This window comes from Panthera onca, chromosome C2 (genome assembly GCF_046562875.1).
Source record: "Panthera onca isolate mPanOnc1 chromosome C2, mPanOnc1 haplotype 2, whole genome shotgun sequence".
Classification (NCBI taxonomy): domain Eukaryota; kingdom Metazoa; phylum Chordata; class Mammalia; order Carnivora; family Felidae; genus Panthera; species Panthera onca.
In genome coordinates this window covers 108,155,245-108,168,697 of record NC_138347.1, presented here as the reverse complement: position 1 = coordinate 108,168,697, position 13,453 = coordinate 108,155,245, and the positions used below count along the sequence as shown (strand labels likewise).

Sequence of the window (13,453 nt, the reverse complement as noted above, 5' to 3'; positions counted from 1 at the left end):
TCTTGATGTAGTAGATAAATCATAAATACTGGTTCAGTGAGCAATATGGACCCATGACATAAAAAAGGGTCAGTGCCACTGCTTTTATCACATGCCTCTGTATTATTATAGATTGTCCCAGTATCTGTCCTATGATTTAATAGATTTGAGTTTCCATCACAATGGGCTTTGTTTTGGATACATAAATGCATCCTTCTTAAAAGTTAAAAATACAACATTTAGCTGATAATTCGTTTGAAAATAGTTGATATTTGTATAAAAATACTAAACATTTTTAGATGGTATTGTCTAAGGACATGTTTTTTCTTGAATACAGCACATTCATGCAACGGCCTGGAAACCATTTAGACTGCTAAAGAACACAAACATAATGTGAGCTACAAATGCAAGCCACATTTGTAATTTTAAACTTTCCAGTAGCCATGTTCAAAAAGGATTTTTTAAAAAAGCAGGTAGGGGCGCCTGGGTGGCTCAGTCGGTTAAGCGTCCGACTTCAGCTCAGGTCACGATCTCGCAATCTCGCAGTCCATGAGTTCGAGCCCCGCGTCGGGCTCTGGGCCGATGGCTCAGAGCCTGGAGCCTGCTTCCGATTCTGTGTCTCCCTCTCTCTCTGCTCCTCCCCCGTTCATGCTCTGTCTCTCTCTCTGTCTCAAAAATAAATAAACGTTAAAAAAAAAATTAAAAGAAAATAAAAAAGCAGGTAAAATTAATTGTAATGGCATATTTTATTCAACTCAGTATGTCCAAAATATTCTCATTTCAACCTGCAAGCAGTATTAAAAGTTGTTACGGGATATTTTACATTCTTTTTCTCACGCTAGGTCTTGGAAATCCAGCGTGTATTTCACACTTACTTCAGACTGGCACTGTAGCCTGCTCAAGGGCCACACTGGCTCCTGGCTGCTGTATCGGGTGGTGCACAGGAAGACTCAGGTGGCTGAAAGAGGGCTATGCTGGTGACACATGGGGGAAAGTGGGAAGAGAGTGTGGCAGGCTCGGGCACGCGGGGAGACACCTCAATAAACCAAGACACGGTGACGTTGGGTTAGGCCGCCAGCTCATATCTGCCGAATTGTAGCTTTGCAGGTGATTATTAAGACAGGCTCTAGAAAACAGCATAAAAGCCAGCATTTCGGCAGAACTTCTCCACGTATCCTCAGTGGCGTTCTTTTCTTGGTAACAGACATGCAGACCTAGGACACACATTTAGGGGAAGATGTGATGCCGAGTGACTACAGGTACGCCCAGTAATTATAATGATTTTGTTCTTTTAACCACACCTAGAGCGAAGGATCTGTGAGTTTTATAGTGTGCCGCTCAGGAAGTCTCCGGCCCCCCGGGGGAGAAAAGCGGAGCAGAGGTCCTGGAGTTGCATTCCTCCATTTTACAGATACAGGAAGGAGGCTGCAGGGTGCCTGAGGTCATCGGCTGCAAGAACAGACAGAGCCATAAAAGAGCCCAGGAAACTGCCCTGCACCCTGCCCAGGCTTCCCTCAGTCCTTTCCGGGCTTCTTGAGGCCACACCAAGGCTTTTCCTCATGCCGTAGTCCCACGCTCCTCTGTGGCCTGCCTCCCCTAAATCCTGAGATTGAGCACACTTAAAACACCTTCTGCTCCTGGGCAGGGCAGCCTTGTGATCTACAAACACAACTAGAAATACTTTGTTGATGTAAAGTATTGTGCAAAATTACGTTTCTTCTTTTAAATTTTTTAGTCCTTCAACATGACAGGTATATTATTGTCATTCTCCGTAAGAAACTGCTAATCCATTTGGGAGCTTACAGTTTGGTCAGCATGGGTGTCACATGTAGATTTCCAAGAAGGGAGGAGTTATCTGAATCCATATAACAGGGCTTCCTTTTATCCCTGGGTCTTGAGTTAAAAGCATTTGCTTTAGGCAAATGGTAGAAGGTGTTTTAAATTTTATTTTACTTAAAAAAAATGTTTATTTATTTTGCAAGAGAGACAGAAAGAGACAGAGAGACAGAGAATCCCAAGCAAGCAGGCTCCGTGCTGTCAGCACAGAGCCCAGCTGGGGCTCAATCTCATGAACCTCGAGATCATGACCTGAGTCAAGATCAAGAGTTGGATGCTTACCCCACTGAACCACCCAGGTGCCCCAGATGTTTTAAATTTTAAAGGGAAAAAATGACAACAGTACATGTGAAGATCTATCCCACTTGAGGAAAATGGAGATAAATTAAGAAACGTTGACAAAATAAGTTCAAATTGTCAGAGTAGAATGAAACCGTACCAATATTCATACCAATATTTGACTGGGTGAGGTGCCAACGTGATCAAACAAAATCTTTCCATCACCACTGTTATCACCGCTGCCGTTACAACCACCACCACCACTGTCACCACCACATCCATATGCTCCTCCTTCCATTAACCAGGTAGTCGAGCAAAGGACCCAGGGAAGCCATGTTTTATGAGAACTTTCCTCTGCACTCTGGACCATGTCCTCCCACAATTACTGGGTCATGGGGTGGTATAAACTGGAAAGTGCCAAATTTATAAACCATTCCACAAGCCAAACAATTTCTCGCTCCTCTATAATGATGTGAAGTTATTTGCTGAGGTAGACATCGCCTAGCCTAAGAGAAGACTCTAAGAAAGCAATTAACTAGGTGGGTGAAAATACAAGTCAGAGATGGCCGTGGCTGAACACCCTTGGGGAGTAATGAGACAGGAATTCTTAGAACTTAATTCATAAAGGAGAGCAGTAGAGTGTGGAGGAGTGGATGGGTAGGTGATGACTCAAGTTCCTGCAGAGGGTACAACCTCCAAATAGTGAGGCTGATCCTACAAAGTGTATATGAAAACCAGTCTCAGAACTGCAGTCACTAGTCATAGATGATCACTGACTCTAATTTCTAAGATTGCTTTTGTAGAAAAATAGTGCCCTGCCCAGAGCCAGTTTACAAGCAGAAACAGGAAGATGGTTCCTTAACATGTATGATCTGGGACAAGTTTCTTAATTCTCTGAGCCTCAGTGGCTTTCTCTACAAAATAGGGATAATGCAGTATAAATTAGAAAATGTATAATTAATTATGTAGGATCTTTGACACATATTAGGAAAGATGATATAGATTTTGTTTACTAAGAGAATGCTTGCTTGTTCTCTATTACTCTCCCTTTCATCCTCATTTTTTTTATTAAAAAAAATTTTTTTTATTTTATTTAAATTTTTGTTTATTTGGGGGGGGGGGGTGGGTAGAGAGAGACAGCTTGAGTGGGGGAGTGGCAGAGAAAGAGAGGGAGACACAGAATCCGAAGCAGGCTCCAGGCTCTGAGCTGCCAGCACAGAACCCGATGCGGGGCTCAAACCCATCAACTGTGAGATCATGACCTGAGCTGAAGTCTGACGCTTAACCGACTGAGCCACCCAGGAGCCCACCTTCATCCCCGTTTTATACATGAGAAAACTGAGGCTCTGCAGGGTTAAGATCCCACAGCTTGCAGAAAGATGTCTTCTACCTAGTTTTCACTGTTAGTCATGACTAGATTTCCTTAATAGGCAAACTGTATAATTTGCAGTGGGTTAGACATCAGTGGAAGATGATTATTCAAACCCAAAATGTAAATACATATTAAAAAATTCACTAATCTGGAAAACTGGGCCATTTCAAAGGACTTGCAGCTTTATTACTTTCAAGTACATACAGTAACCAGAAAAATGACTAATAAGTACTGGCAGTTCAGGCCCAGATTCAGTAAACAGATAAAAATGATTAGCATATTTAAGAAGTTCTGGTCTTGCCTACACTTTGAATAGAGTGTTTTATAAATAAAGGAAATCTCAAGTGTTGGAAAACGAATTATTTTCTTTGGTAAGTAAATGCTTCCTTTCAAATATTATTTATACTATGCATTTACTTACTAAACCACTTTTTTCATAGATAATACAAAAGTACATTTCAGCTCAGTCCCTGCACACATTATAAAAAAAAATTAGAAATTGAAACTGTCTAAATTAAACGTTAAAATATTTTAATCAGATTAACTTCTTTGCCCTTTAATTCTTTAGAATATAATGTTCCAAAGAAATACAAAGTTGTAGAATGTTTTTCAAGTATTATGGTTATCCAAACTTCATTAAAAAGATTTATTCTAGTATTAATATGAATGGCATAATATCAGCTATGCCCTCTGTTAGTGTAAAAGTTTTTGAGGAGTGCAATCTTTTCTCACATCAAATATTTATGTCATTTACAAGTACTCTTTATAGTAGAAAATGGAAAAATGGAGAAGAAATTGTTCAGACTATAGTCTTTGTCACCAGTGGTACTAAATCTGCCCTGGGTTATATAGGTCTGTGACCTCCATTCACTTTGGTATACCAGGCATGGCCCAACCGGGGTGTGGAATCTATTAGCTATTGCTGCTAATCCACGGAAAACATTTTAGTGTGATGTGTTCTCCTTAAGAGGTAATTAATTGTTGCAAAATCTCTAATGGGATTTCTTAAATATGGTGGTCCTGAACTTGCCAAAGAGTTTGTGGTTTTGTGGGAATATAGCAAAGGTAGTTATTGGTATTGTAATAAATGAGGGTCTCAGCAAGTTCCAGCTTGCCTGAACCTATGATCATTATTTAGGAGGACAAATGGCAATATTTTTCATCTGCAGAGTACATTCTGCTATTGATATGCCTGCATGACTACAATGAACCATCAGTGGGAGGTACACACAGAGAAAAGAGACCGAGGACCTACATTTCTTTTCTGCTGCCCAAATGAAACTTCATCTGGTTGATATCTGTCCAGAGTTAAATTTTCCATATCACATAAACTCTGTGTTCGCTATTTTAATTCCATTTTGGTAGGAGTCTTTCTTGATAAAAGCCAACCAAGCAATACATTTTTAATTAGGTAGAACATGGTTTTCACCACATATTTTTGTGTAACTAAATTTAATATTCAACAAACAGGTTTAACGCATCTGCTTTATGCCTGACAGTATAAACTGCAAAAGCAGAAGAAAAGCACCAGGCACTGCCCTTCTAGAATTTAAGTCTGGGTAGAGAGATAAAATATATTTGTCCAGAATCATAGATATGTAGAGTTAGAAGGGACCCAGAAATGATGCAGTCTTGGGGGTATATATTCAAACTCCCACAAAGAATTAACATAAACAAGTGAAGAGTGCAGGCTGCTTGGGCATCATGTCACAACAGAGGGTCCCTACCCCACATTAGAAGACAATTGCTTTCCTTCTCAGTGGATCTATCGCCATGCAGAAATGTAGGTCTCTCTCTCTCTCTTTTTTTTTCTAGAGAGGGTAGATTTCCAAGCTTTCCAAAAATTTCCCAATTTTTAAACATTGCCCACTAATTTGAGTTTCATGGAGGCCAAGTGAGACACATCTGTGGGCCTTATTCAACGTGAGGGCTGTCATTTTGCAACGTGCAGTCTAGACTAAGTCTTCCATTTTACAGATGTGGGAAACAGCCTCTCCACAGTCTGGAATTGTTCTCCCGGACTCTAAGCCCAAAGCTTTTGTCACTTAACTACACCTTCTCTCAACAAGAAAATAATTAGATGACTCAATAAGAAAAAAATGTAGTTATAGAGCAATTTGTTAAATTTTTTTTTAAAAGCACAAAGTAATATCATGAAAACAATGGGGCAAATCTCATGGGGAGGAGAAGTAAAAGAATGCTCATGGTAGGAAGAATTCAAGAAGGTTTTACAAGTGGCATTTGAGCTAGATTTTGAAGGAAGTGACTAATACAAGTTGATAAAAAAAATAACAGTAAAGGGAATTAGGGGAGAAAAGAATGAAGAAAACACATAACCAAGAAGTTGCAAATGGACATGTACGACAATGTCGAGAATGGCTTGGCTTAATCAGGGAGTAAAAATTATGTCACTATAATTCATTCAGCAAATATTTCTTAGGCCGTATCTGTGTGCCTGGCACTATTCTAGGCCCCATAGATATAACAGTGAACAAGAAAGCCGGGTCTGGGTTTTAGAGAACTTTTTTTTTCCTGGTGGCACAGATAAAAAACAAGTGAAAAACAATATAAAGTATCATGAATAAAACTAAGACATATGAGAGTAGTATACGTGAAAGCACACAGACAGGATAGTTAGGGAAGAGCTTTCTGAAGAGATAGCATTTGCACTAAGTCTCAAATGATAAGAAGAAGCCATTGATCTGGACTAAGAACTTTCAAGGCAGAGGAGAAAGCTAGTACAATGGGCCTTGGGTGGGAAGGAACAGAAAGAAATATTGAGATGTATCAAGGATGATAGGAAAAAAGGTCAGAAAGATTGGCAGACACTCATTAGCCTTTGGTAAGGAGTCTGGAATGAAATGAGGTTTCCCACAGGGAAGCTGCATAATTTGATTATAAATAGGCCGGTTCTGAAAAGCAAGTAGCATAATTTCATAACAAAAGGAGGTAGATAATGGAAGTTCTTGAATGGAAGCTGAATTCACAAAATACAGTTAATCTTGGGGAAATGCTGTAGATTCCAGTGGGTAGAAGAACAGTGATAAAAATGGTGGAGGAGAGTCTGTTCTGTCTGCTGAATGCAGAATAGGTTGAGAGCAGGAGCTCTGCACAAAGGCTGTTGTTCAAGTCCAGGTATAAGGGAGGATTAGGATTCAGTCAGGAACAGGAATGATGGAAATGGAGAACAAGTATCATGAACACTAAACAGAATGAGTTGATGTAAGGCAGAACAACCAGAGAGGAAAACTGTTGTCAAGAACTCTCAAGTTTCAGAGTTGGAGGCCACTTTGGAAGCAGCCTTGATAACTTAGGAGAGAATTCTATCAAGACATCAATTCTCGGTGGATTATATGATAACATTATAAGCAATTAGAAATACAAAATTAGAGAGGCCTTGGGGGTGACAGTTCAGGGCAGGAGAGAGATTTAGAACTACTCTTTGTATCAATGGAACTTGAGGAAAACAGAGAAGCAGAATTCATAGGAAGTAATGGAAAGAAGAGAAACAGGTCAAAAAACTGAACCCTGATTACATCCACAGCAAGGCTGAAAGTACAGGGTACCTAGGTGTTTGCTCTGTTTTGCTTTTTTTTTAAAGTTTATTTATTTATTTTGAGAGAGACCGAGGCAGCATGAGCCAGGAGGGAGAGAGAGAGAGGGAGAGAGAGAGAATCCCAAGCAGGCTCTACACTGTCAGCCCAGAGCCTGACATGGGGCTCGAACTCACAATGACCTGAGCCTAAACCAAGAGTCTGAGGCATAACCGACTGGGCCATCCAGGTGCCCCTGTTTTGCTTTTTAAATTGATCTGTTCATGCAAAGAAACAAAGAACATAGCCCCTTTGTCAACTCCAATTAAAAAAAAAAAAAAATACGTGTTATAAGCAGGCAGTTGGGGCGCCCAGGTGGCTCAATAGGTTAGTGTCCGACTCTTGAGTTTGGCTCAGGTCATGATCCCAGCGTGGTGGGATTGAGCCCCACGTTAGCTCCACACTCAGCATGGAGCCTGCTTATGAATCTTTCTCTTTCACCCTCTGCCCCTCTCCCCAGCTGGCGCTCTCTAAAATAAAATAATTAAAAAAGAAGCACACGGTTTTTCTACCAAAATGTAATAAATACTAATATGTTTTACTATAAGAAAGTTGTTATTCGAAGCAAAATTTAAAAACATAAAATTTAGACTTGCTTGGGAGCCTTCTAATTTTTACTTACTGTTGATGATTACATAATATTTGAATGTAAACCTGAGTGTTTTCCTAGAACCTGCAGCCTCTATATAGTCTAGAAAGGCTGATGGTCTTGAACTTGAAAGCTCTGAATCTCAAAACAAAACAAAATTTCAGGAAGAGTTTTAAACGAACCCTTTATTCTTTACGTAGCAAAGCATTAATTTTATCTTTCAACAAAAATTAAAAAAAAATTTCATATGCACACATATTTATGGAGTGCCTGTGCACAAGAATGAAGATATGGTCCCTGCTCTCATGGAGCTTTCAATTTCATCAACAAATATAGAATTTGGTAAGATCTCCAATAGTAGAGGAATAACTATTTTAGTAGAGCACACAGTAGGGGTCAAAGAATAGGCAGTTGGTTTTTTTGTGGGAGACCCTTGGCCATTGTCAGTTCCTTTTAGAAAGAAGAATCAAGCTGAGTTAGAGAAAACGATCAGGGACCAAGTCAGCCATTCAAAATGCCAAATGTTACCTTCCTTGAGGAAATTCTGAGAAAATTAGGCCATTTAGAAAAATTTGAAAAGATTTCTTTCAATTATTTTTAAAGGTGTCCAAATTTTGTTGTCGTTTTGAGGAAAATTGCCATTGCTTTTGTAAACGCTAAACGTGTACATCAATGCTCATCATGAAACATTCAAGCCACACACACAGTGCAAATATGAACATGAAGAAAAAGCATCTCATTTTCTACCACTTCATAATGATATTATCATCATTAAGAGTAGGAAAGCATTATCTGGATACTTTCTTTGCATATGCACACACAGATAGAAGGGTAAAAAAGGAGCAGGGAAATAGAGAAATACTGTCATAAAAGTCAAGTTCTGTGGTGCTATTTTTAACAAAATATATTACATTTAACTGTATCTGAATTTCAATAGGAAAGGAAAAAGGCAAAAATAGAAGGGAAAAAAGATGGATTAAAGTGTCAGAAAACACTCGAAGCCATTGGACTTTGGCTTCTTGTGCCATGCTATTGTATAGTAGGCGTACTAGTCTTGGTGATTTAGTAGGTGTTTATTAGCTTTGTTTATGTTATGCTAAGATACATGTTTAAAACACTTCATTTGAGGTGTTATTTTGTTAACCTTCTAGTTTAATGCAATTCACTTATAATAGATACGATAGCTTTCTATCATGAGGACATATTTTCTATGAATACATTGCTAAAAACTAACAAAGATAATGTAGGCTAGGCAGTCCTGTGCATGGCCCTAATGTGCATGAATTCAAGTCACTACATTGTAGTTAAATACCACAAGTGCCCCAATAACACAGTTCAAATTTTCGTTACCATGCTATACAGTCTCTTTACTGTTATTTGCATAAAGTATAAACTTTGATCCTAGCACTTCAGTCCACAAACCACTATGTAAATAACAGATGTGAATCGTGATCCATGACCAATCACTTCCTTGAAAGTCACCTCGCATCTGTTCTTTAGTTCACCCCGCAGACAGCAAAGTGTGCGGTTGCCTCCTCGTCTCCCAGTGAGGCACCTCTGTGCCATTTTACAGAAAAGGTTAATCAAAGGAGGGAACTGACCAACAAAGATGAAAGTGCAGCAGAGAAATGAAAAGTGAAACACCGGAAGCCAAATCTCAACGCAATGTAAATGGAGTGAGAGAAGAAATCGTTGCTCATGGCTGTGCGGACACCGGTACAGCGTGAGCCCCTCTGTTTATGCCGCCAGGCGCCTGGCAAAGGCAGACGTATTGACCTCAGAGGGGGAAGTGGCTGTGAGGAAAAGGATGACGGCGTCCCCAAGGAAGTGACTCCGGGAAAATACTTCACATTAAAGAAACTCTTGGAGATATTTCATGACACTGAATGTGGAGAGGATACAGTGTCGCAAGTGAGTCCAGATTTAGAAAGGAATATGACGATTTTGCCGAGGCATAGAAAAGATGTGTAGTAAGTTATATGGTGAGAAGAAAGCAAGTCCTGTTGGAACTCTTCTTGATGTTTTTTCACAAGGAACTAAAATACTTTAATTCTCAATTTTTTAAATGTATTAAATTTTAGCTTACTGTTAGTTTTTACTATTTTTTTTTTTCATTTCCCAATATATTTATAACTGACCTTAAGAGAATCTTGAATGGTTTCTCAAAAGTGTTTAAAGATCTTGGAATAATCCCAATTTTCCCTATTGATTATTAAGATTACTTTGTGTGGCTTTAGCTTGCATAGGTCATTTTTATGGTCCCACATTGCCATGCAAAATGAGGTCTGCCTGTACTTAATTATATCATGCAGATTAGCCCTGACGTACATTTTGTCCCCATTTTGTATATTTCGACTCCAACTGGATTTTAAACTGCTTAATTACAGAAATAAGGCAAGGCAAATCCCTTACTTCTATACTGCCTACTCCATCTAGCATAGCATTGAATGTTTGCCAAACGCTTAAATGGTACTTCTTGGTTCACTACTTAGCTACTCTTATGTGGAATGATAGGGTTTTTATTAAGTGTCAAGTCATAATAATGAATGTTATTCCTTTCATTAGAATGTAAGCTTTACTCATTTTACTTTCCACTGTAAGGGCAACAAAGTATGACTCACAGATTGTATCCTACTGGCTTCAGGTTGCATTGTTCCTTCAGATGATGATACAAATGGCGGCCTGTGGATTTGCTTTGTGCACAACCTGTACCATCCTACAGGCAGCCCTGATGTCCACTCCCGGCACCTAGATCAATGCCTACCATGCCAAAGGCACATGATAAATATTTATGGAATTAATTTAATTCATAATAATTACTAGGACTGTACACTGCATATTATTTTGTACCAGAAGTTTTACGTACGTTATTTTATTTTATCTTTACAACAATCCCATGACCCCCGTTTTGTAGATGAGAAAAGTTTGGGGGAGATTAAGTGACTCACCGAGCCAGGGCATGCTAGAGCTGGAATTTGAATCCGGGGCTGTCTGACTCTGCCTCGACCACTACACTGATAATAAACGGACATCAGTGACACCAAATGGTGTGCAAATGGATTAGAGAGAAAAAGATGATGCCATTAAAAATCTCTTCAAATTCATTTCCTGTCTATCACAGACCTACTTTGACAAGGGGAGTACTTCTCATCAAATTTATTTTTGCATTACTTTACATTTATAATTTCCCTCATGGTATTCCTTTTTTTAAATACCAATTTTTTTAAAAAGGAGTCACAAAAAAAAAAAAAACATTTCCTGTAATATTAGCTTGAATCAGAAATGGCCCCAAATCGTATTATGATTATTTAAAATAATCTAAATTTACAAACCCCTTCATGAAGCTCTCTTGGTATATAAAAGAATGTGTGTGTGAGTGTGTGAGGATACGTAACACCTCTTGCATTTTAAGACGTTTGTGTTTTAAAAAATCATTTAGTTTTCTGCTTTGGCATTTCCCTACAATAACACTTTATTTGTACTTCTTGGCTAATAAGCTATTGATTGCAGGGGAGAGTATACTGTCGCACTGCACACACTGGAAAGTTCTTACTCTGGTAGCAGCACATCAGACCCCCCACAGCAAACTTTTCATGGGAAAGGTCATGTAGCACATGAGACCGGGAGAGGTCATCATGGCCAGCAGAGGCTGTGATGTCACTGGCAAACCCACTGTTGTTGGAGGGTTGTTACCACTGTCACGTTGGCAAACGTCTCCACACTTGGTTTCCTTCTCCCTGTATATAATAAAATACTCTTTTGATTACTCTCCTCCCCAGTGAATGTGTGTGTGTGTGTGTGTGTGTACACACACACACACACACACACACACACACACACACACATTTGGTGGAGTTAGTTTGAATCCACTGCTTAGCAGAATATAGCTTATAATCTAATGTCTCTTGGTCCCTGTCTCTCTCTGTGTCTCTGCATCTCTTGCTTTCTATCCATGACCCCCACACTTCTATCCATTTTCTCTCCCCAGGATTCTGCTAAAACTGCTTTTTAAAACCAGGCATTTAGGATTTGATATCTGCTCTACATTTAGACTTCTTGCTGTGTGCTATTCACAATGCCCTTTTATGGTAGTTTACTTTTCCTTTCTTCAAATCTTCATACTTTTCTTCCTTTCTCTTTAAACTGGAAGATCTGTTACCTTCAATTGCATTTAAGAAATGCCCAGTTAAGGTGGTACTGTGTGTGGGACCTGAAACAAATAATTCTATCAATGGTGGTCAGTAAAGGAGGCTTCTCTGTTGACATTGTCTCAGATACCTTGTTCTCCCTGGGGCTTTAACTACATTGCCTCTGGGCAGATTCAGCTGCTCAACAAATATTTACTGAGGACTGACTCTGTGCCAGGCCTGTAGATATGGTGGTGAATAGGACAAATACTCTTCTTAGCTTTACTGAGTTTACATTTTAGAGTGGGGGGCATTTTATTTATTTATTTATATTTTTAATTAATTTATTTTTTTGTTTATTTATTTTTGAGAGAGAGAGAAAGAGAGAGAGAGAGAGAGAGAGAGAACAATCAGGGAAGGGGCAGAGAGAGTGAGACACAGAATCTGAAGCTGGCTTCAGGCTCTGAGCTCTTAGCACAGAGCCCAACACAGGGCTCAAACCCATGAACCATGAGATCATGACCTGAGCTGAAATCGGATGCTTAACCGACTGAGCCACCCAGGCACCCCAAGCAGAGGGCATTTTAAAAAACGGTAAATAGGGGCGCCTGGGTGGCTCAGTCGGTTAAGCATCTGACTTGGGCTCTGCTCAAGATCTCGCAGTTGGTGGGTTTGAGCCCACGTGGGGCTCTGTACTGACAGCTCAGAGCCTGGAGCCTGCTTCAAATTCTGTGTCTCCCTCTCTCTCTACCCCTCCCCTGCTCATGCTCTGTCTCTCTTTGTCTCTCAGCAATAAATAAATGTTTTGAAAAAATTTTTTAAATAAAATAAAAAATGGTAAATAAAAGGATACACAATATAAATTTTGATAGGTAAGTGACAGTGTAGGGAAAGAAAAGTTTCTCTCTAACTCTCTTATTTCTGTCGCTAGGACTTGCAAATTAAGCTGAAAGATGAAAGATTAAAGAGGAAGAAAGTAGGGTGGTTGGGTGGCTCAGTCCGTTAAGCGTCCAACTTTGGTTCAGGTCATGATCTTGAGATCCATGGGTTCGAGCCCTGGGTCAGGCTCTGTGCTGACAGCTCAGAGCCTGGAGCCTGCTTTGGATTTTGTCTCTCCCTTTCTCTCTGCCCCACCTCCCTCTCGCACTCTGTCTCTGTCTCTGTCTCTGTCTCTCTCTCTCTCTCTCTCTCTCTCAAGAATAAATAAACTTTAAAAAAAATTCAAAGAGGAGAAAAGTGTATGCATTTTATTTGATGTTAGTATTTTTACACGGCACAAGGGACTTCACAGGAAAGAGGTAAAACCCTTTGAAGAAGTAATTAGATGTGGGGGCTTTTATGCCATTCTAACAAAAGGTGATAAATTGTGAAAAAGTAGTTAGATGAAGGGAGGAGGTTCGGGCCTCTAGTGGTGGTAAATTTTGGGAAAGTGACTAGGAAATGTATGGGGGAAACAAATGGAAGATAAAGGTTATTTTAGTAACATTTGTTTGTGCAGGCTCAACTTGGCATTAACTCCCATCTCCAATGATAAGAATTTTCTATTCTTTTTGGTACAGGGGGCATCTTTCTTATAGGAAATTTACACCCTGCTTTTAGGTAGAAAGGGGAAAGGGCAGAGGGCCCTTCCTGTGTCTGCTCAAATCAGTATGCCAAAACAGCATATTTGGGGTGCCTT

The 13,453-nt window shown here is 39.6% G+C and overlaps 1 long non-coding RNA gene across 1 annotated transcript in view; it reads right to left on the bottom strand.

Annotated features, from left to right (window-relative positions):
- Window positions 1–668: 668 nt before the first annotated feature.
- The window catches only part of LOC144612768 (uncharacterized), a 34,905-nt gene continuing 22,120 nt past the window's right edge, over window positions 669–13,453 (bottom strand). Inside the window, exon 3 of the long non-coding RNA XR_013549805.2 lies at window positions 669–1,193. This is a non-coding gene — a long non-coding RNA (uncharacterized LOC144612768). The remainder of the gene's footprint in view (window positions 1,194–13,453) is intronic.